The sequence below is a fragment of the Lissotriton helveticus genome, chromosome 8 (assembly GCF_964261635.1).
Source record: "Lissotriton helveticus chromosome 8, aLisHel1.1, whole genome shotgun sequence".
Lineage (NCBI taxonomy): Eukaryota > Metazoa > Chordata > Amphibia > Caudata > Salamandridae > Lissotriton > Lissotriton helveticus.
This window is the reverse complement of record NC_136069.1, coordinates 1,485,769,165-1,485,790,689: the sequence shown is the minus strand read 5'-3', so window position 1 is coordinate 1,485,790,689 and position 21,525 is coordinate 1,485,769,165. Positions and strand designations below refer to the sequence as shown.

Here is a 21,525-nt window from a genome sequence, read left to right as displayed (position 1 = left end):
TGTCATTTACAATGCCATCGGATAAATGCGAGACCTATTGCATTGCAAATGCTTGATAACCTCCAATGGCGAGACCCCCTGTTATGTGTGTTGTTACTCAGTAGGCTTTAATTACAGCCTCTGAGCACTGTTTTCTTAAATAGCTTTGTCTTGCTTGCTGTTGCAGGCAGGACACGCTCTCTCCTAACTCTTTTTAAAAAAATGTTTAGCACGCATTTGCAATGTAAAAGGTCTCGCATATGCGAGAGTTTAAGCTATTGGCATTGTAAATGACAATGCCTTTTATTTTTAAAACAACACATAAATAAAAGGGATTGTCGTTTACAATGTCAATAGCTCAAAATCTCGTAAATGCAAGCCCTATTGCTTCGCAGATCCTTGTTTTAAAATAAGGCCAGGTTTACTTTCATTGAAGATGCAGCTAGTGTTTCAAGTTTGCATCTGCGCTAGAGAATGAGCGTTGCTTTCAATAGTCAGAGAATAGTCTTTTTTTTAGTGCAAATGAAGAATTTGATGGAGAATCCATGCGTCTGTTGTCCCGATGCCTGGCGACTGGAGGCAAGTGGAAGGGCGAGATTTTGATCGATACCTTATCACTATTGATCTAAACCTCGATCTGGTCGACTGAACCTTTGTTGCCTGTCATTGAGGGTAGAAAGTGCATCTCTTACCAAGTTAGTTCACCCAATAAAGGACTCCGCTCCAAAAGATCACAAACAACTTCTAGCTTTCAAAGGTTTATTGTAAGGTTAGGATAAGCTGCAAATACAGGCATCTCAGAATGAGATTCACGAGATACACAGGTCCAACTACATACATGTGCTCTCTGAAAGCCCTCAGACGAGCAACGGAAATTACCAGCACAAGTTCTAAGAATAATAAAGCTATCAGCATTGACGCATATTGAGATCTCTCCTTCATTTAAGTTGGAGGAAAAACACACAGGTTAGGCTGTCCCTACCCTGCTCTAGATGGTATCCCTACTTAACCAAGTCTCAACCTAACAAAAGGTGTCAGCAGTGAATGACCCCCAAGGGAAGTCACTCACTCTTAGTCTCTTGGTGAAAACCTATAGTTCTCCAGTCATGACCCCTCTCTGCCTACCCATCCGCTCTCTAAAGGGTCCTCAGGCATCTGCTCTAACTCCACCCAGGGGTGCTGTCCCTAATACAAAACAGTCAACAACATTTGAGACGCCCCTCGTGAGACGCCCCTCACGTGGTGTAGCTTCTGGCTTTTTCCATGCTGCTTTGTATTGGGCCTCATACGTTGGAGTTGACCTTGCTTCTCAGACTCTTCTCCGGCCCGCTGATACCCTTTAAAACATTCCGGAACCCTCCTCCATGTCTGGGCCGTCTTCTGAACAGACCTCTATTCATATTATTTATAATTGGATCCCCCCTTTTCTCTTGCAGACAGACATCTGCAGCCAAGATCCCAACTCTCATAGACTTCCAAAAAGTTTCGCAACATTTCTCGGCCCAGACCAGTACGTGTAAATCAATGTTAAAACATTTCAGGCCTACAGCATTTCTCATAATAATTATAGCATTCAACTTCTTCATTAATTAAAGCATGTTAATACTTTTATTCTATTATTCAGTAAACACATCTATAAATCATGGCCCATTAATGCAATGACCAAAACATTAGTGCAATCTATGTCGTGAAAAGAAACACCTTCCCCTTCCCTTCTAGCTCTGGCCCTGAGGCCTACCACATTCTGCGTTTAACCACATGCCATCTTACATTTTAGCAGCTACACGACATGGATTCAGGAATAATCACATCTAATAAAATCATATAGTGTCACACATTTCTGTATTAGTTCCACTTCTACTTAAATCTCTACATTAGCTATACATTCAGAATATAATTGCAGATACTACTAGCACTCATGGCATTTCTCCTCATGATTTGTGCTTACTACGGGTAAGTGTGATGCACTCATACATTTAGGTCAGTTTGCGCTCTCTCAGTTCCCCCCTTTGATGACCTCTCGGGGTCATCACTAACATTTAAACTGCAGTTATTGCTAGCATAACTTGTCTCTGCGCTTCCAGAGCCCTCAGACTCCTGTACTGATTATCTTGTATGGCAGCCAATCTCTGCAGCTGCTCTCTTTGGGCCCTTTCTCTTGTGTGCCTTCTCTTCCTCGGTCCAATCTGTTTTCCATTGTCCTGATTTTTTCAAAATCTTTTGTCTCCTGTAACGATCATCCACCTGCCCTATGAACTTCTTCTCGACTTCTGACACTTTGCATGTCAGGTTATTTCTACGGGCATGTGAAGTATCTAAGGTAATCCAAGGAATGAAGAACTTGGCCAATCTGTCTTCACTCTTCCAGTAGTCCCATTTGTTCATCTGCTTATAATTTGGGACTTCTGGCAACACTGAATCATAGTTGGAGAAATAGTATTCAAAACTATCTCTCCCATAAAATATACTAAGCAATAAGCTACATGTAATGCCATATGTCAGCGGGAGGTGATGATATCTAATGCCTTCATCTACAGACGCCGGCAACTGCATGCAGACGTAACAGTCCTTAACCTCCATGGCATCCACGTATTCATATAAGAGTTTAGCATAAGCATTTGACCTAAAGTCTCCTTGGGACTCATCTACGTGTAACCTGCGGGCTTCTGCAGCTAATAACGCTTTCTCTTGAGTGTTTTCCCTTTTCTCACCAGCAACAGAGGGTGTAAGCGTTTCTACAGATTTCACATCAGTTACCTTCGCCTCTTCCTCATGTCCCTTTACATAAGAAATTGTTACCACTAAAGCTATTAATATTATCACTCCTACTATTAGTGTACCTATTATACATTTAGCTCTGCGGTTCTGGGTGCCGGCTTCCATTTCGTCAGACAATATGGCTCTCTCTTATCTTGGCACAAAGTTCTTTTCTTCTCGTTCCTTTACAGTCTCTTTTTACTCTTTTTGTCTTTAGAATCCACACAACTGGAAGCTGACAACCTTCTTCGCAAAGGTCCTTTAACAGTTCAATACAGACAACCCTAGCCCTTCTCCATCAACTCAAGGGAAGGTCCCTAATATTCTCTGCTTCCTGGGCGCTAGGTAATCTTCTTGTTCTGCTCGCTTTATTTACAAAGTCCTTTAAGCATCTACTATCAGGTTTGTGCCTGCAGCTTCGATAGCAAAGTTCAGTATTTCCAAACGAAGATTGTGCTCTTCATGGGCTGTTATCGTTGTACCAAAGTCGGGGAATTGCAATTCTGAGAGAAACATGTGTTTTAACTTGCTGAGGCGGGGAGGTCTGGGGAGCATGAATGTTAGTGACCCTTCTTGTTCGACTCCGGGTACCAACAGTCGTATTTCCACGGTGACGATGGGCTCAGAACTGGACACCACCACCGCTCGAATCCTCCCTGTCTCCTGTTTCAAAGACATTTGTCGCCAGATATGTCCACTCAGGGGTGGAGTATCTTCTGCTAGGCACACGCACTCTTCTTGACCTTCTTCGGTCCGGTGCTTCAGCGCCCTGAGCACCTTCTTCCGGGTCTGAGTCTTCTGATATCGGAGGAAGGGTTATCTCTGGAGTTGACCTCAGGCTAGAGCTCCTTCTTTGCGGCCAATTAGCTTCTCCACGTGCCCTTCTACTCCTTCTCCTTCTTGTCTGTTCTCGCTCTCTGTCAGACCTGTCAGTGTCTGACTCGTACTCCCAGCTACTTTCTCCTTCTGTAGCGTCGTCTGTTTCGCTGTTGTACTGACCGTCCTCAGCTTGGTCAGACTCGTTCCCTGCTTCCGCTGGCACCTCTACAGCTTGGCTAGCCCCCTCTATGGCTTCTCGGTCCTCTGCTGGACGTCTATCCGAGAGAGGAGCTGTTTCTTCCAGAGGTGCTGGAACCCTTCGCGTATGTGACACGTGGATCCAATTGGGCAGGCCTCCCACCTTCACAGCCGTGTTCGCGATCAGGATGATCTGGAAGGGCCCACGCCAACGAACATCCAGGCAGCTTCTTCTCACATGTTTTTTCACCAGGACCCAGTCCCCAGGGTACAGGTCATGGCACGGGCCCTGGCACGATGGAACCTCGGCAGCCTGCACCTGAAGGGACACAGAATGAATGGCGTCAGACAGCCCCTTACAATAGTCCAGGATCATATCATCTGTGATATTTAACAGTGCAGTAGTTGGGACAGATGGCAGCCTCATTGCTCTCCCCATTAACACCTCATGTGGTGACAACCCCGTTCTTCTGTCTGGGGTACTACGAAGGCTCATGAGGACCAATGGCAGGGCGTCAGGCCAACTCAGGGTCGTTGAGGAACACACTTTTGCAATTCTGGCTTTGATCGTGCCATTGATCTGCTCCACAATTCCTGAGGCTTCTGGTCGGTAACTGCAATGCAATTTCTGATCTATGTTCAGAGCCGCACAAATCATCTTCACAAGCTCGCTGTTGAAATGCGTTCCCCTATCTGATTCCAAAGAGGCCGGCACCCCGAAGCGCGGAATGAGTTCCCTAAGCAGTAACTTGGCCACTGTGAGGGTGTCGCACCTACGTGTAGGGTATGCCTCAACCCATCTGGAGAATACACAAACAACCACCAGGACATAGCGGAGGCGGTTGCACCTCGGCATTTCAATGAAATCTATCTGCATTCGATTGAATGGACCTCCAGACCTTCCTATGTGGCTCAGTGCAACTGGTGTTCTTTTCCCTACGTTCAGCTGCTGACAGGTCACACAACGCTGGCACACTGCTTCTGCTGCTATTCTAAACTTAGGATTGTACCAGGTCTGTCTAAACACTCTCAGCATAGCGTCTCTCCCTAGGTGTACGGGACCATGTATGTGTCTGGCCATTGGGCTCACCATTTCATTGGGCAACACTGCTCTGCCATCTGCTGAGACCCAAAAATGGGACTCACCCACTACACATCCTGCCTTTTCCCATGTTTCTTTTTCAAAATCAGGAGCATTTTCTTGCATGTTTGTCAGTTCGTCCCAAGTATCAACAGTTTCCAATATCATGGCTAATTCAGTCCTTACATTTATTCCACCCACTTCCACCTCTGTGAAAGAGTACCCTTGTTCCGCGCAATACCGCGCGACTTCGTCGGCATATCTATTGCCTTTCGAGACGAAGTCCACATTTCTGGTATGTGCGGTGCACTTTACAACTGCGATACCTGCTGGACATTGCAACGCCTCTAACAACAGGCGCACAAACTCTCCATTGCGAATGGGAGAGCCTGAAGAGGTCATGAACCCTCTTTGAGACCATAACTGCCCGTAATCATGAACCACCCCATAACCATATTGGCTGTCGGTGTATATGGTGACTCGAATTTGATTGCTTGCCAAGCAAGCACGTGTCAAGGCAATAATCTCGGCTACCTGAGCGGAGTGTACTCCTTCCAGGCACCCAGCTTCCACAACTCCAGTAATTGTACAAACAGCGTAAGCTGCTCTCAACTGCCCAACTTCGTCTCTTACACATGAGCCATCGACAAAGAAAATTTCGTCTGGGTCGGTCAGTGGCTCATCTACGATGTCGGGTCTGGGTTTGGTGCATAGTTCAGTCACATCGAGGCAGTCATGGTCTGTACATTCATCATCATCCTCGATATCATTTGGGAGTGGCATCAAGGTGGCAGGGTTCAAAACAGAGCATCTCCTGAGGGTCACATTCTCTGCAGCAAGAATAACTTGCTCATAGCGCGTGAGCCTGCTGTTGGTCAGATGCTGTGTTTTGGTCCTGGTCATCAACAGTTCAACAGAATGGGGCACACACACCTCTAACGGGTGCCCCATGACGATATTTTCACATCTCTCAATGCTGACACCCGTTGCAGCAACGGATTTGAGACATCCGGGCAACGCTGCGGCTACTGGGTCTAAAGTAGCCGAGAAATAAGCAACTGGTCTGCGGGCATTCCCATGGATTTGGACTAACACAGACAACGCGCAACCTTCTCTCTCACAACAGTAAAGCAAGAATGGTTTATTGTAATCAGGCATTCCCAATGCCGGAGCACGACACAGGTCCTCTCGCAGCTGTAGGAATGCCATCAAACAGTCTTTGTCCCATGGTACCGGATCGCTCACCTCCTTATGCGTCAGTTTTTGCAAGGGCTTTGCTTTCAGTGAAAAGTTCACGATCCACTGTCGGCAATAACCCACCATCCCTAGGAACATCCTGACCTCTCTCTGTGTCTTAGGCGCATTCATTTTCATGATCGCCTCTATCCTGTCTGGTGACACCTTTCGTTTGCCTTTCTCTATTCGGTGTCCCAAGTACTGCACTTCTGTCAGGCAGTACTGCAACTTTCCCGGGGACACCTTGTGCCCATTGGCAGCTAGGTGATTTAACAAAGCAATGGAGTCCTCCCTGCAAGCTTCTTCTGTTTCTGACGCCACGAGGAGGTCGTCTATGTACTGGACCAGAACTGACTTCTGGGGCAGCACTAGACTTTCAAGATTTTTCTTCAAAAGCTGGTTGAAGATCGATGGGCTTTCTGTATACCCCTGAGGAATACGACACCATGTTAGGACGCGACCTTCCAGCTTAAATGCGAAAAGAAAATGGCTTTCTTCGTCCAGAGGGATCGAAAAGAAAGCCTGACAAAGATCAATCACAGTGAACCACTCAGCTTGGAATGGAATCTGAAACAGTATCACTGATGGATTCGGTACCACTGGACAACACGAAACGACTATGTTATTAATCTTTCGGAGGTCCTGCACTATCCGGAATTTCCCATTTGGTTTCTGCAGACCCATAATCGGGGAGTTGCATGGACTACCCACGATTTCTTTCAGTATTCCCTGTTTAATCATGGACTCGATCACGGGTTTTATGCCTGCAATCGTTTCTGGAGTCAATTTATATTGGGGTGTTCTTGGGAACTCAGCATGCGGTTTCACTACAATTTTCACTGGGTCCACCCCTTTGACCAATCCAATCTCTTCCCCAGTGAAGTCCCATACTTCTGGTGCCACTGTCTCTCTCAAGTCCCAGGGGAGCTCATCTACTGTCAAAGTAGGGTACAGCTCCACGCATATTCTTGAGTTTGCAACTTTGAAGTCTGCGTCATCATCATTGGTCAATACCTCCACTCCCTGAGGTGTACAGTATATTGTACAATTCAATTTACACAACAGGTCTCTGCCTAGCAGACACACAGGACTTGAATCGCAAACCACAAACTGGTGCTCATCGCTGTACTTCCCTATTTTCACCTGTACCGGTTCTGTCAATTGGCTGGTTATTCTCCTGTTTGCGACCCCCACCACTTGTATGGTCTCTCCAGACATGGGCAGGTCTGGAACTGCAGCTGATCTGATCGTGGATCTAGTGGCTCCTGTGTCCACCAGAAATGTCGTGGGGCACCCTGCTACTTCTGCTTCGACATAGGGTCCCCTCTGGTCCACCTCCAAGGCTGCCCCGAGGGTGCAGTCTTCTCTTTCCACTCTCTGTCCAGTTAATGGGTCCACATAATAGCACTCTTCTCCTCCTACAAACAGGGGCATCTGTCTATAGGTCTTACCCATAGTCCCTACTCGGGGAGGTTGCGGGAACTGGGCTCGGGGAGGAAACCCCCCCCCTTTGAGCACCTTTCCCTGGTATGGCGTCACCCCTCTTGTAGGCGCGCTCTGGACCTCTTCCTCCTCTACCTCTTGTTCTCCTATCTCCACATTGTAGGGACACTCGCGTTTCCAATGTCCCACCTCGTTACACTGGTGGCACCTAGTCGTTTTCTTCAAGGCAGCTATGTCTATTCTGGGTCTAAAGGTGGAACTCTCCTCATTGCCCTTGTTCTGACTGTACTGCTTCTTTCCTCCTGTACCTGTTGCTTGCTGCTGTTGCTGCTGTCCCCCCTTCCCTGCTGCCTGCATCTGTACCACCATCAATTTTTCTTTTAGTTTCTTAGCCTTGGAGTCTATCTCATCACAGCAGTACCTGGCATATCTCAGTATTTCGTCTAGGGGTTTATTTTGCCAACAAATCAAGTGTTGCTGAATCATTAAACTAATATCCGGTCTCAGTCCCAGGACGAACTTGGACACAAATTGCCCTATGTCTTTTGGATCCATTACATCCAGACCGCTATACTGTTTAAACGCCTTCAGCAATCTCTCGTAATATTCGTGGACTGTCTCTTTGGGTTCCTGTCTAGTTCGGTCTATTCTGACCCAATCTATGTCTTGCATTGGCACTTTCTCTTTCAGCCAAGTCATCACTCTCTCGAATTTTGCCATCACAATCTCGGACGGCCCATTAGTCTTAGCATCTCTCTCCGGCTCCGTTGTGGGCCACTCAGCGCTAACCTTGCATGCTGTCCACAGATCTCCTGGTACTACAATGTCAAACAGCGTGTTCAGATCTATCCATAGGACCTTTGAGATTTTTACAAATCTCTCAACTTGCTTGTACCACTCCACTGGGTTTTCCCGCAATTTGGGGAAGGAGGTGGTAAAAGCAGCTAAATCTCCCCTACTCCAAGGGACATGCACATAGTTCCCATTTGCGACTTCACGCAAAGGGTATGCTCCTATTCCCTGCAGCCTTCCTGGTGTCGTACCAAGCGTGCTTCTCCTGACGGTCCCTTTCTTGGACCACCTCTCTTCCCACTTATCTAGTGCCCTCCATGTCCTTATTCCAGTGATCAGTTCCCTTATGTGCGTTTTCAGCCCGATCGTTCTCCTCTCATCTAGGTCTCGATCTGTGTAATGTAGCCTGTGGTTACCCTGTAATGCTTTGGTTCTTGACAGGTCCACCATATATTTGCCTGCTAGTTCGACTAACTTCTCATGGATTGCTCTCGCCTTTCGATGGATGTCCTTTGCCATATACAGTATTTCATCCTGCTCATACATTTCCATTCTCTCTAAAGGCAGGGTACCATCTACCATGTCATCCAGGTCTGACCTTAAGCTGGCGACATCGAGTCTCTTGGCTTTTATCTCAGCTCGCAATATGTCTTTCGAAGGGGGCTCACTGGTCTCCCTACCATCCCAACTCCGAGCTCTACGTTTGGGCTCGGGAGAGTTAATGAGTGCTCTCCCTTGCTCCCATCTCTCCAGGTCCCATGCTCGGCCATCCGATCTTGGAAGGTGATGGAACACGGGCCTGTTACCCCCACTCTTGCTCTGCCCACTCTCTCCTTCTTCTCTCCTTTCACCGTACGCCTCTCTGTTATTTTCCCTCTGGTCGCTACTCTCCCTTTGCCTAGTATCGCTCAGTATCCGATACGATCCTTCCTGGTTCCCCATATTCCCTGGGCTGCGCTCGTGTCCGTCATCACAGGGACTATGGTGCGACCTCTCACAACTCCCATTCAGTTCTCTGGTGCCGGGCACACAGTGGGTACACTTAAAGCTGTTTCTGTACTCTTGCGTTCTCCTCTCCCCTTCACTGAGTATTGGGCGCGCCACCCCTCCACTCCCGGGGCCCCCGTTTTCCAGGTCCGTTCTATCACCACTCCGGGCCCAATGGGTGACTCCCCTACTATCTCTCTCTCTCCAGTCCCACTCCGGGCTGCTCTCCCCAGCCCCGCAGTGAGTCCGAGCTCTGCTGTCCTGACTTTCCCTTTCAGCTTCCGCAGCTATGATGCTCTTGTGAGCCTCCACTGCCTCATCCCACTTCTTCATGTACTCATTTAGCTCTTGAAAGGATTTTCGTCCAGATCCCCTCATATCCACTGGCCATCTAGGGCCCCCAGGATCCCCTCCTGGATCCCCTGCTGTGTGCACCGGGGTGCTCCACTCTCTTGGTATCGGCATCTGACTTGGGAAATTGATCGTATCGTTCCTCCTTGCCGTCTCTGCTCTTTCTCCGTCCTTCCGTACCCGTTCTTCCCCTCTTGCTCTCTCTGGGTCATATATCGATATTATAGGACCTATGGTAACAGGTACCTGTAGTGCATCTGGTAATGCGTAGGATGTGGCGCACTCCGTTTCCGGCGCTCTTTGTACCACAAACCTCCCGACTACCTGTTGCACCTGACTAGGCTGGGACAGCTCTTTCTTTGCCTCAGGATCCCACTCTGAACTGGGAAGCGGTCCATGCTCTCCTGCATTGCCCCCCTTTTCTCTTTCACTATGCTCGACCTCTCCCCCTGCTCTATTATACGGGGGTGGCCTGTCTGTCAATAATCTGTTTATCAGGCTGTCCTCTGTTTCGCTCTCATCATCTTCTTCTAGGGGGCTTTTATTTCCGGGCACCTCTAACACTGGGTACAGTTTATTGACTTCCATGTTATGCACTCTCCATCTTTTAGCATCCGCATCCCATCTGGCATCCTGCACTGCCCTTACCGATCGTTTCACCCTTTCTTGTCGTCTGTTCATATTCTTTTCATGCGCTGCCCTAATCCATGCATCAAGGGCTTCAAACTGGGTCGGTCTAGGCAAGGGTCTCATTGAGGTCATGACTGATTTTAATCGATGTAACACCTCTAATCTGAACGTCCCGTACTTCGGGAACGTCAGTTCCTCATTTCCTTCCGTAATCTTACTCCACTCTGTTATCCAAAGGATCGTATGCAGCCCAACATTCACTGCCATGTAACGAGCCGGCGTACCCTCCGGCGGGGCTTCTTCCCCTTCATCCGATCCCCGCTTCTCTTTTTTAAACGCCGCTCTCAGCCATTTAAAACACTTCATAATTATACGCACAATATCCAGCCTCGCTACTCTGTTTACTTCCTGATGACAATCCACCAATCCTAGCGCGGCTTTGCTAACTTGGCCTATCGCAGCGCGGTCTTTCTCCGGTCGGCCAATCCCAGCTCGACACTTTCTGACGTCTTTGCTAGCTGGCCTATCACAGCGCGGTCTTTCTCCGGTCGGCCAATCACAGCGCAACACTTCCTGACGTCACTTTTCTCCGCTTCGCAGCAGCACCCCTCCTTTCTCAACTCGTCTCCCGGTCATGCATGCGTCTCATTCATACACCGAAAAATGACTACTTCCGACCAAGCGGTCACTTCCCTCGACTGTACGTCCACAGTCTATATGTAATTGTCAACACAACTGACGAAATGTCTATCGTCTCTCTGATAGGTTGCTTACACACACAGTAACCTCCGACCAGCGTCCGTTACTCACGCACTCACTCTTACGTTCCCCCTATCTCGGTCTTTCGGGTGATCAATGGTACCTCATGACCCCCTTCACACTAGTTGACAATTACTCTGGGTGTCCGATACACCCGAACCACTTAAGCTCTCCTTGAACTTAAGATTTCCACCGGTTGCGCGCGCTCACAACCTGTTCCACAGTCACTCTACAGACATTCAACTCCGCCAGACATTACAACATAGATACAATACAAAAACACCGCAATCTAACACGCATGACCCTTTATACTCACTCTCGACCAATACTGCTGCTTTTTCTGTCTCACGTCATCCGGATCTTCTTCGGCGGGCGATTCTTCCGATCATCGATCTCTAGGGGCCTTGGGGTAAGCTAACCTGGCCTAGGTCACCGTCCTCAAGAAGGCAACCATCCTCTATAGCTACCAACTGGAAGGGCGAGATTTTGATCGATACCTTATCACTATTGATCTAAACCTCGATCTGGTCGACTGAACCTTTGTTGCCTGTCATTGAGGGTAGAAAGTGCATCTCTTACCAAGTTAGTTCACCCAATAAAGGACTCCGCTCCAAAAGATCACAAACAACTTCTAGCTTTCAAAGGTTTATTGTAAGGTTAGGATAAGCTGCAAATACAGGCATCTCAGAATGAGATTCACGAGATACACAGGTCCAACTACATACATGTGCTCTCTGAAAGCCCTCAGACGAGCAACGGAAATTACCAGCACAAGTTCTAAGAATAATAAAGCTATCAGCATTGACGCATATTGAGATCTCTCCTTCATTTAAGTTGGAGGAAAAACACACAGGTTAGGCTGTCCCTACCCTGCTCTAGATGGTATCCCTACTTAACCAAGTCTCAACCTAACAAAAGGTGTCAGCAGTGAATGACCCCCAAGGGAAGTCACTCACTCTTAGTCTCTTGGTGAAAACCTATAGTTCTCCAGTCATGACCCCTCTCTGCCTACCCATCCGCTCTCTAAAGGGTCCTCAGGCATCTGCTCTAACTCCACCCAGGGGTGCTGTCCCTAATACAAAACAGTCAACAACATTTGAGACGCCCCTCGTGAGACGCCCCTCACGTGGTGTAGCTTCTGGCTTTTTCCATGCTGCTTTGTATTGGGCCTCATACGTTGGAGTTGACCTTGCTTCTCAGACTCTTCTCCGGCCCGCTGATACCCCTTAAAACATTCCGGAACCCTCCTCCATGTCTGGGCCGTCTTCTGAACAGACCTCTATTCATATTATTTATAATTGGATCCCCCCTTTTCTCTTGCAGACAGACATCTGCAGCCAAGATCCCAACTCTCATAGACTTCCAAAAAGTTTCGCAACATTTCTCGGCCCAGACCAGTACGTGTAAATCAATGTTAAAACATTTCAGGCCTACAGCATTTCTCATAATAATTATAGCATTCAACTTCTTCATTAATTAAAGCATGTTAATACTTTTATTCTATTATTCAGTAAACACATCTATAAATCATGGCCCATTAATGCAATGACCAAAACATTAGTGCAATCTATGTCGTGAAAAGAAACACCTTCCCCTTCCCTTCTAGCTCTGGCCCTGAGGCCTACCACATTCTGCGTTTAACCACATGCCATCTTACATTTTAGCAGCTACACGACATGGATTCAGGAATAATCACATCTAATAAAATCATATAGTGTCACACATTTCTGTATTAGTTCCACTTCTACTTAAATCTCTACATTAGCTATACATTCAGAATATAATTGCAGATACTACTAGCACTCATGGCATTTCTCCTCATGATTTGTGCTTACTACGGGTAAGTGTGATGCACTCATACATTTAGGTCAGTTTGCGCTCTCTCACAAGTCCACTGAAAGCTTTGCTTGCCACGATAACTGAAATCCACGGGCACTGTCATGCTGTTGCGGTTGAGTAAGTTTCTCCTTCCTCTGTGTCCCTCTGAAAACTGCACAAAGTTGGTGGCGGATGCGGCTATAAACACAATTGTATGTTCTCTCTTCTCATCATTTTCCTCTCCCACTTGTTCGGTCTCTCACTCCGAGCAATGACATCTTCTATATATGTATGTATCAACACTCACCCTATCTGATTTTTTGCTTAGCCAGGTGAAAGAGGGACGAGCAGTCACTAAGTTTCACCCTCTCCCTTGAGGACTGTCTAAAGGCCAATGTGCCTTTTTAAGTGCAAGCAAAAGATTACTCCCTCCCTTGAATCGCTCCAGTGTTTGATTCATATGTGCGATCCTCAACACCGCAAACATCTCTAGGTTTTGTCGGTCACCAGGTGAACCTGAACATTTCTGATTACTTAAAGAAGGTGCTTCTGTAAATGAAATCTGTACTGGGATCACACGTGCACGATTTATGGAAAGGCGTCGGCTGCGCAACGAGAAAGGCAGATGTGTTTGCTGTAGCTAATATGCAGTAATTTTTTTTATTTCAAATCATTTTGATTGAAAGGAAAATAAATTAAAGACATTGAGTCAACAAATACATAAATTGAATCACGTGTGCTGTCATACAAAACAGAAATAAAGCCAAAATACAATCTCATGGTGTTGCCTGGAATCAGAAATACATTCAAGTAAACAAAAAATAAATAAATGTACAGTTACATACATATATAAACCGCTGTCAGTTAGGTCAGGTCAAGAGAGCCGTAGGGTTCAGATGATACATATATAGAAGGGATTTTACATGTAAGTTGTCTTTGGCGTCCTCCCAAGATCTTCAGTAAGACCTATGATCTGTACACACGTGCTTACAATGGTTTACCATGTTCACAGTGATTTACCTAGGGGGTAGCTGTTGTCATTTCGAATGGGCTGAAGCATGGTACATAAGACGTCACAACATAGTACGCAGTGTTAGATTACACTCTGGGAAAATACAATAAGTCACGGAGGATCAAAACTAAATGAAGACGCATCGAGAGATTTCCAGAGATTCTTGTTGGAAGAGCGCCAAGGGGAGGAATGCAACGCCGGGTTATCAGCTCCTCTCAGAAAGGATAACCAATCTTGCCAAATTTTAAAACATACCTCTGATATATTTTTCCATTTACATAAAACCACCTTGCATGCCAGTGTGAGCATCAAGTCCAGTAGTTGGCGATCTTGTGCATTCGGTAAGTTCGGATCAAGAGCTCCTAGTATGATATATATGAATTCCCTTTTAGGTTTAAACCTGAATATATGTTCTATGCAGTCAAATTTTTCCCCCAGTATGTTTTTAGAGAGGGACAGTTAAAAAGCATATGGGCCAGGTCGCCTACTTCTGAGTGGCAGTTCCAGCAAATGGAACTATCTCTCAAGCGGATTTTAAAAAGTCTGTCTGGTGTCCAAAATGTCCTATTTAGCAACATATAGTTGGTCTGGAAAAGGATTGGGGAGACTTTATTAGAGAGGGCAGTGCTATGAATCATGTCCCAGTCAAGCGTAAGGCCCGTAGAGTTGGGTTCTGCTTCCCATTTAAGTTCAGATTGTCTATGTGACTTCCTGGGTAGAGGGAGAAGGAGCTTATATAATCTAGAGACAAAGTGACCAGCCGCTAGGAGACGTGGTATTTGGGTCAGAAGCCACAGAGCATAGGGTTTGAGATGGCGCGTCGAGATAAGGGCTTTCAGCTTCAGGAAGTCATAAAAGTCTAGGGGTGCTAGGTTATGTAAAGCCTTGAGTGAGGAGAACGGTAAGGGGTGTGCCCCATCAAATAGGTCGCTCATCAAGTTAATGCCTTTCACGGACCAGGATTCCCAGTAAAGAGGTTTGCCTTCGCACTTAAAGGAAGGGTTCCACCACAGGCCCACCATTGTGGATTTTTTAATTTTTTAGTTGGATTTGTGGGACTGATCAAGTCTTAATAGAGCGCGTCTGGTATTCAGCATAATGTATTTAGAGTGGGGTAAGTGGGAGAGGTCCATGGTGAGCAGGGCCAGGAGTGGGGATTTGTCGGTAAGAGATCTCTCAATGTCTATCCATAATGGGGTATAGATTGGGTTTGCAGTAAGCCCATTGTGCTCCTTGTTTGCAGAGGAACGCCGTCTGGTAATTTCTAAAGTTGGGGAGACCCAGGCCGCCTTTGTCTTTAGCTAGCTGTAGCTTTTTCATTGATATCCTGGCTTTTTTTTCCCCTGCCAGAGAAAAGTACCAAACAGTTTGTCCACTTTATTTAAGAAGTCGTCTGTGAATGTCATTGGTAACATACTCGCCAAGTAGTTTAGCAGCGGGGTCACCATCATTTTTAGGGTTTCCGCCCTGCCCCACCAGGAAAGATACTTGGATGACCACCCCTCCAGCAATGTGGAAAACTTTTTTAGTATTAGATTTTCGTTGATTTTTAACGTGGAGATTAAGTCCTTCTCAAAGTCTAGCCCTAGATATTTGAAGCAGTCTGGTTGCCAAGTTAGTCCGGAGTCGCCAATGATGTCTTTGCCGCCCATATTATTTAATAAATTAACCTCTGTTTTATCTTTATTTAATTTATACCCTGAAACCCGCGAGAACTCATCAGTAGTGGACATAAGGGCAGGTATAGCTTCCTCCGCCTTCTCTGATACAACCAGCACATCATCCGCATATGCGGTAAGTTTTATCGTGCATCATTTGAAGGGAATACCAGAAATGGCATTGTTGTTTCTTATGTGTTGTAGGAATGGTTCAATTGCTAATAAAAACAATGAGTGGGAGAGGGGGCACCCCTGACTTGTACCTTGCTGGAGTCGGAAAGAGGAGGAGAACGAACTCCCCGCTCTTACTCTTGCCGAGGGGCAGAAATATAGGGACATTACTAGCTTCGTGAAGGTTCTCCCTAGATTACATTTATTTAGCACCACCTCCAGGTACGTCCAGTCCACTTTGTCAAATGCCTTTTCGGCGTCCAGCGTTATCGCCGCTGTAGGAGTGTTAAGTAGTTTTGTCTTCTCAAGTATATGTGCCAATACTCTGGTGTTGTCACTGGACAACCTGTTTTTTAAAAAGCCTGCTTGTGAGGGGTGAATAAGATTGGGGAAGGACTCGCTGAAGGCGATTAGACAGGATCATGGCAAGAATTTTACAGTCAAGGTTAATAAGGGAAATGGGCCTATCATTTTTAGGGTGTAAAAAGTTCATCCGGGTCGGGGACAATCGATATTTGCCCGGCGGTATTGCCTCTGTGACCCCCTAGTTATTTAAATCAATGAAGAGGCAGGCGCTGGAGACTGGAAAGCAGGAAACAAGGTTTTTTTTTATTCTCTCCGGAGGAGAACACAACGAAACGGACAGAAGGTATCGTTCTGAGGTGCTCTAACTGTATTTCTGAGGCCTGGCCTCTTATACCCACATTTATGACTTTATTGTAGATTACACATACATGTAAAAGCTTTGATGTACGGAAAAGACATTCTCGGAACTCCCCTTTGGGCCCGTTCCCACACACATTTACAGTTGAAGTCCCCACCCTAGTCACAACAGGTGATGAGCATCGCGCAGCTGGATAATCCGCCGATTCACGGAATGGGGGGGAGTTTGATCGGATCTCACGGGGTGGGGGCTTTGATCAACCCGGGGATTCTTTGATGGGGGAAGCTTTCTATTGTACGGGGAGGGGCAAGGATGGTATCGGCAGAGCTGGGTGTCGGCTTGGGAACGGGGAGGACAAAACGGGCACACGGGGAAAAGGGGGTTTGCATCTAAGGGCCGGAGATCATGAAAGGAAAGCAGGGAGGTGTCGCGCTGGGAACAGGATGAGGGCCTGGGGCAGAGCAGCGCCGAAGAGGGGTTTATGACTCAAGGCAGGTGCAAGCAGGGGGTGGTCAGCGTGCAGGCTTAGTGAAGGCAAAGGGCTATGTCAGGGGCCAGCGGCATGCAAAAGGGTTTGTTCTGATCGGGGCATCTTAAAATGGCGGGCGCGCACGACAAAAGTGTGGCATCAGGGGAAGAGGCAAGATGGCGCAGATAATGTTCACCAAAACGCACTAATTTTCCACAGTCCTCCCTTTAACATATTCAAGACATCTTGCTGGTTCATTTTCTATTCGGTTCTACTGTGGTGAGCATGAGAAAGAAAACGGTAGGAACCCTAGATGAAAAAAAAGTTGTAAACAATACATTTTGAGGTTCCTAGTTTTTAGGAGGTGCACCTATTTGATAAACTTTGATAAATTTGTTCAGCAGGAAAGTCATAGGAATGAAATACAAAAACGGCGAGCAGCAAGTACATATCATAACGTGAACTGGCAGGTTAATACATATTTCGGATTCGGATTGGAGCAGGATCAATACAATGGTGGCTGGGAGAGAAATGAGGCGTAGTGGTCTTTCGTTGGCGCTGTTGAGCACCGGCGGTGGAGCTACGAGTCCAGCTCTGTTCTAAGTTCTGCGTTGCAGGGCACGACCCTTTCCTCGCGTCTCCGGTCGAAAGGGTCCTTTTCGCCCTGTGTCCTTTGAGGTGATTGTCAGAGAGTTCAGATGGAAGAAGAGAGTACAAAACAGTCCATAGGGTAGGTCAGAGGAAAAGGGGGATGGAGCAAGGCCAAATTAGGAACAAACTAGGAGAACGAGAGACTTCAAATAGGCGAGCATGTGACCGAATTCAGAGAGCGGGGACTTGTCGACAAGTACTGGACATCGAGCAGGGGCATCAGGTCGACCCTTTCTTCTCATGTTGTCAGAAACAGTGCCTCGTCCTGCAGCTCTTTTCAGTCGTGGTCTCGCCTTGGCTAATGTCGCAGGTGTTCCTTAGTCTGCAGTCGGGCCTCGTGCTCCCACATCCGGTCCTTTTCTCCTCCAACAGCAGTACCCTTAAACAAGTTTGAAAAGACAGTCTTTAGAAAATTTGCAGATGAAGATAATCAAAAAGTCTATTTCTCTCCCAGCTCCAGGCAAAGAATGAAAATGTCCGTTATTTTTAATGTTCACAACTGGCATATGAATGACCGGTGGCGGACCTGTTGGATTTACTATGACTTTCCTTCATAATTATTTATTACAGGCATGACAGTTCATCTGATGGTAACCCACCTTCGGGAGACAAATCTGGCAAAGATATGCCGTTCTCTAGAGTTTTACATTTACAAAAGGGTACAGTGAGTCGTCAACATGGTACTACACAGGTATTTTGCTGAGAGACGAACATGGCTAAACATTTCCTTTCTATCGGTGCATCCTGCTTTTCGACTACTGCGGGGTTCATTTTGATGATTTCTTTACCTTGGTCTAGTCTATTAACCTTGTAAAACATCATTCTGGGTCCTACGTGACCTTTTACAGCCCGGTTACTTAACTAGGAAGGACAGGGGTTTTATGGGAAACAACCAGGGACATAGACAGGGGAGGTAACGGGGGTGGCCACTTTTCCGGTTTGGGTATTGCGACAATTCGGGGAGGGGAGGGTCGCGTATTCTGAGGTCCTTGTTTTATACTACAGGAGCCGTTGACATGTAGTTCCCTTATTTCGGGTCAGATTAGGGAACCTCTGTCGTCTTACCTGTCCTTTCCCTTACGGCCCAACCTGGGTTCATTGACTTCTAGCGGAAAAGGAGAGGTAATGACGCGGCTTCAGGGTGATTGTATTAGAGACAAGTTTTTGTGCAAATACTGACGGTATTTGAAGCCAATTAGGTGGTGTGCTAGGGGTGGCAATCTGCCAATTTCGGGGCTAACCACTCGGAAGAGTGGTAGTGGAAAAAATAGAGAGAGAGAGAGAGAGAGAGAGAGAGAGAGAGAGAGAGAGAGAGAGAGAGAGAGAGAGAGAGAGAGAGAGAGAGAGAGAGAGAGAGAGAGAGAGAGAGAGAGAGAGTGCAACGGCAGGCTAAATAGTACACGTGCGACAGAGAGGGTGGCAGTGTATTCAAGAAAGGCTATTTAGGGCATTACACAGTAAAGGGTATTCACGAGTCCGCGTTAGAATCTTGTAATCATGCAGTTTGAGCATTAGACAGGGTAGAGGGGACGTGCTTTGAGAAAAGGAAAGAAGAAAGGAGGTACCATTTTGTCGCACTTTCTCGCATTCTCGGTCCTTTGACCAGTTGGGTCAACGCCTCAGTCACACACACACACATTCCCTCACAGTTTCGCATCATACGTGACATGGGTTCATTCGTCCGGTCTGGTTTAAGGGTGATCACTTTCTATCAAGTTGTGCTAATTTTCCGGGTCTGTTCGATACGTGAGTAGTTTGCAGGCGTGCTTAGACACCACCCTGCGGCGCTAGTCCGTTTCGTGTATTTAGACATGGCAAGGTCTCAGATCTTCGCCACACCTTGGCTGTAATCTCTGATGTAACCTGCAGAGGGAGGAAAAAAGGGGGGGGGTGGGGGAGACAGCATTCGCGCGCATTCAAATACATGGATTCATAAGTCCTTTACTTACCTCTTACTCGTCTTTCCTCCTTGGGGCAGGGTCCCCGGGGATATGGTTTCCGGAGTCGAGGGGGGGGGGGGTAGTGCGTTCATGTAGGGCGTGTGCGGGGAAACATAAAAAGGAAACCAGAGGTGCCTAGTGCGAGGTATCTAGTCAAAGGATATATCTCACTATCGGGATCCTTAAACCTCTTTCAACGCCGTGGCGTTCTAAAGTTCTTCGGTTCTTGGGTCCCTGCTACTTTGGAACGTTGTACTTTATAATATTTACATTATTTCATTTCACCCTCCTTTTACATTCCCTCATTTACACCGTTCGTTTTACCCATCCTTGGAAGTCAAGGTCTTCCTCTACGCGAGAGTTCATGAGTCAGTCGCGTACTTTGAAGGCGGGGTGTCGTGTTGTCGATCCGATCCGTCCTCCAGGGCTGGGCAACCATCTTCTTTTAACCTTAAAGAGAGAGCAGAGTAGGGTGCACAGAAAAGAACTTTCCCACCCATCCCATATTGTTTTAAAATAAAGCATGCAATACCCGTCCATAGTTTCAAAGACTTTATTTTGCAAAATCATTTCAGCATATGGATTATGAGGGTGCGGTCGTATTTGGTCGGTCGTGGCAATGGCTAAAGTGCGTACAGTGGGGGGTGTCGTTTGCAGCAATAAAAACATCGGAAAGTTTTACTCTTCATTTGTAAGAGACTAAAACGTCTATTAATTGGCTGGGGGGTTCGGGGGCATATATTTTCATAATTTAGAAGCATAATCATAACGGTTGTAATCAGATTTCCTATATGCATACCGTACGTGTGCGTCGTAAATGGGGTTTACACCAGTTATAAAAATATAATACATTGTACATTCGTAATCAACATTTGTAACGGGGATCTTTTCACACTAGTCATCGAGTGAGTTCTCTTCGTCTTTTCTAGCCAAGTGTACAAAGGATCATATAAAATCTCAGAACATCAAGTTTATATTAGTGCGAAGGAACACCACGAGGTGTTCGTAAGTTCCGATTGATACCAGCGCCATTTTGGGCGGGGCCGGCACAGTCCGGAAGCAGCATCAGGGGGAAATGTTTCCATTACTGGCAGTTTGGACCAGAGTCCTTTTCGGCAGTTCTAGAATTCAAGCTAACAGAAGGTGTGGCAATGTCATGTTTGTTTTGTTGGCGATCAAGGCAGCCGTCCCTTACCGGAAACCTGCAAAGGCCGAAGGTTCCGCCGGGGACCTTTGTATGATCTTCAAGGCTGCAGAGATGCTGTCGGAGATGGGGGCTCGTGCTCCATGGGGCAAATGTTCGAGTTATACGGCTGGCCAAAGTTACTCTAGTGGCCGGGGCCCGCCTTCCAGCGGATCCAGACGCCATTTTGAGGCCCTACAGGGGCCACTCTCGTCGAGTTTGCAAGAATGGAAGAGACCCTTCGGAGTGAAAGGAAGAGGTCCCTGTTTTGTGAGAGCGGGACGTTCAGCTGGGGTGCAGCTGTGATGCCCCCACCTGGGGGGCGAGGGAGACTCGTTCACATCGTCTCCTTCTCCCGGTGCACTCCATGCCGCTCCTTTTCATCGCCCCGCATGAAGGCCTCTCCACATCCGGTGTTCCCCAAGTGCCACCATTGTACGTTCGGTGCTGCGCAAATACTGGGGTGCCACCATTGTACGTTCGGTGCTGCGCAAGTACTGGGGTGCCACCATGGTGTGTTCGGTGCTGTGGAAGTATGGGCACCATCGCCTGACTGGGGATGTTCGGCGTCGGGCTGGGGGCTGGGAAACCTCCTACCGGTGGAGGTGGGAGAGGCTCGTCCGCGTCGCCTCTCCCTCCCAGCCCAACTTGGACAAATTGTTGTGGAGGTACGTGCAGGACATCCCGCCGTCCAGGACTGCTGCGGCTGTGACGGAAGAGAAAAGGAAGAGGTGCCTCGTTCTCCTCTTGACATGTGGCGGGACTACCTTAGTCTTTCCAGGCCCGTTGCGGCCGGCCAAGGAGACATGTGGCGGGACTACCTGCAAATGCCCAGGCTGCGGGCTCCTGCCTCTCCTCCGGCTCCCCCATACGTTAAGATTTCCTGACCAAGAGTTGGCGGCGGGGCTCGCCTTATATGGGTTGCCG

General features: G+C 47.4%; 1 protein-coding gene across 1 annotated transcript in view; it reads left to right on the top strand.

Annotated features, from left to right (window-relative positions):
• Nucleotides 1–21,525, top strand: part of LOC144773425 (glutamate carboxypeptidase 2-like) — a 508,326-nt gene that overhangs the window by 411,687 nt on the left and 75,114 nt on the right. The gene's annotated exons all lie outside the window — the stretch shown is intronic.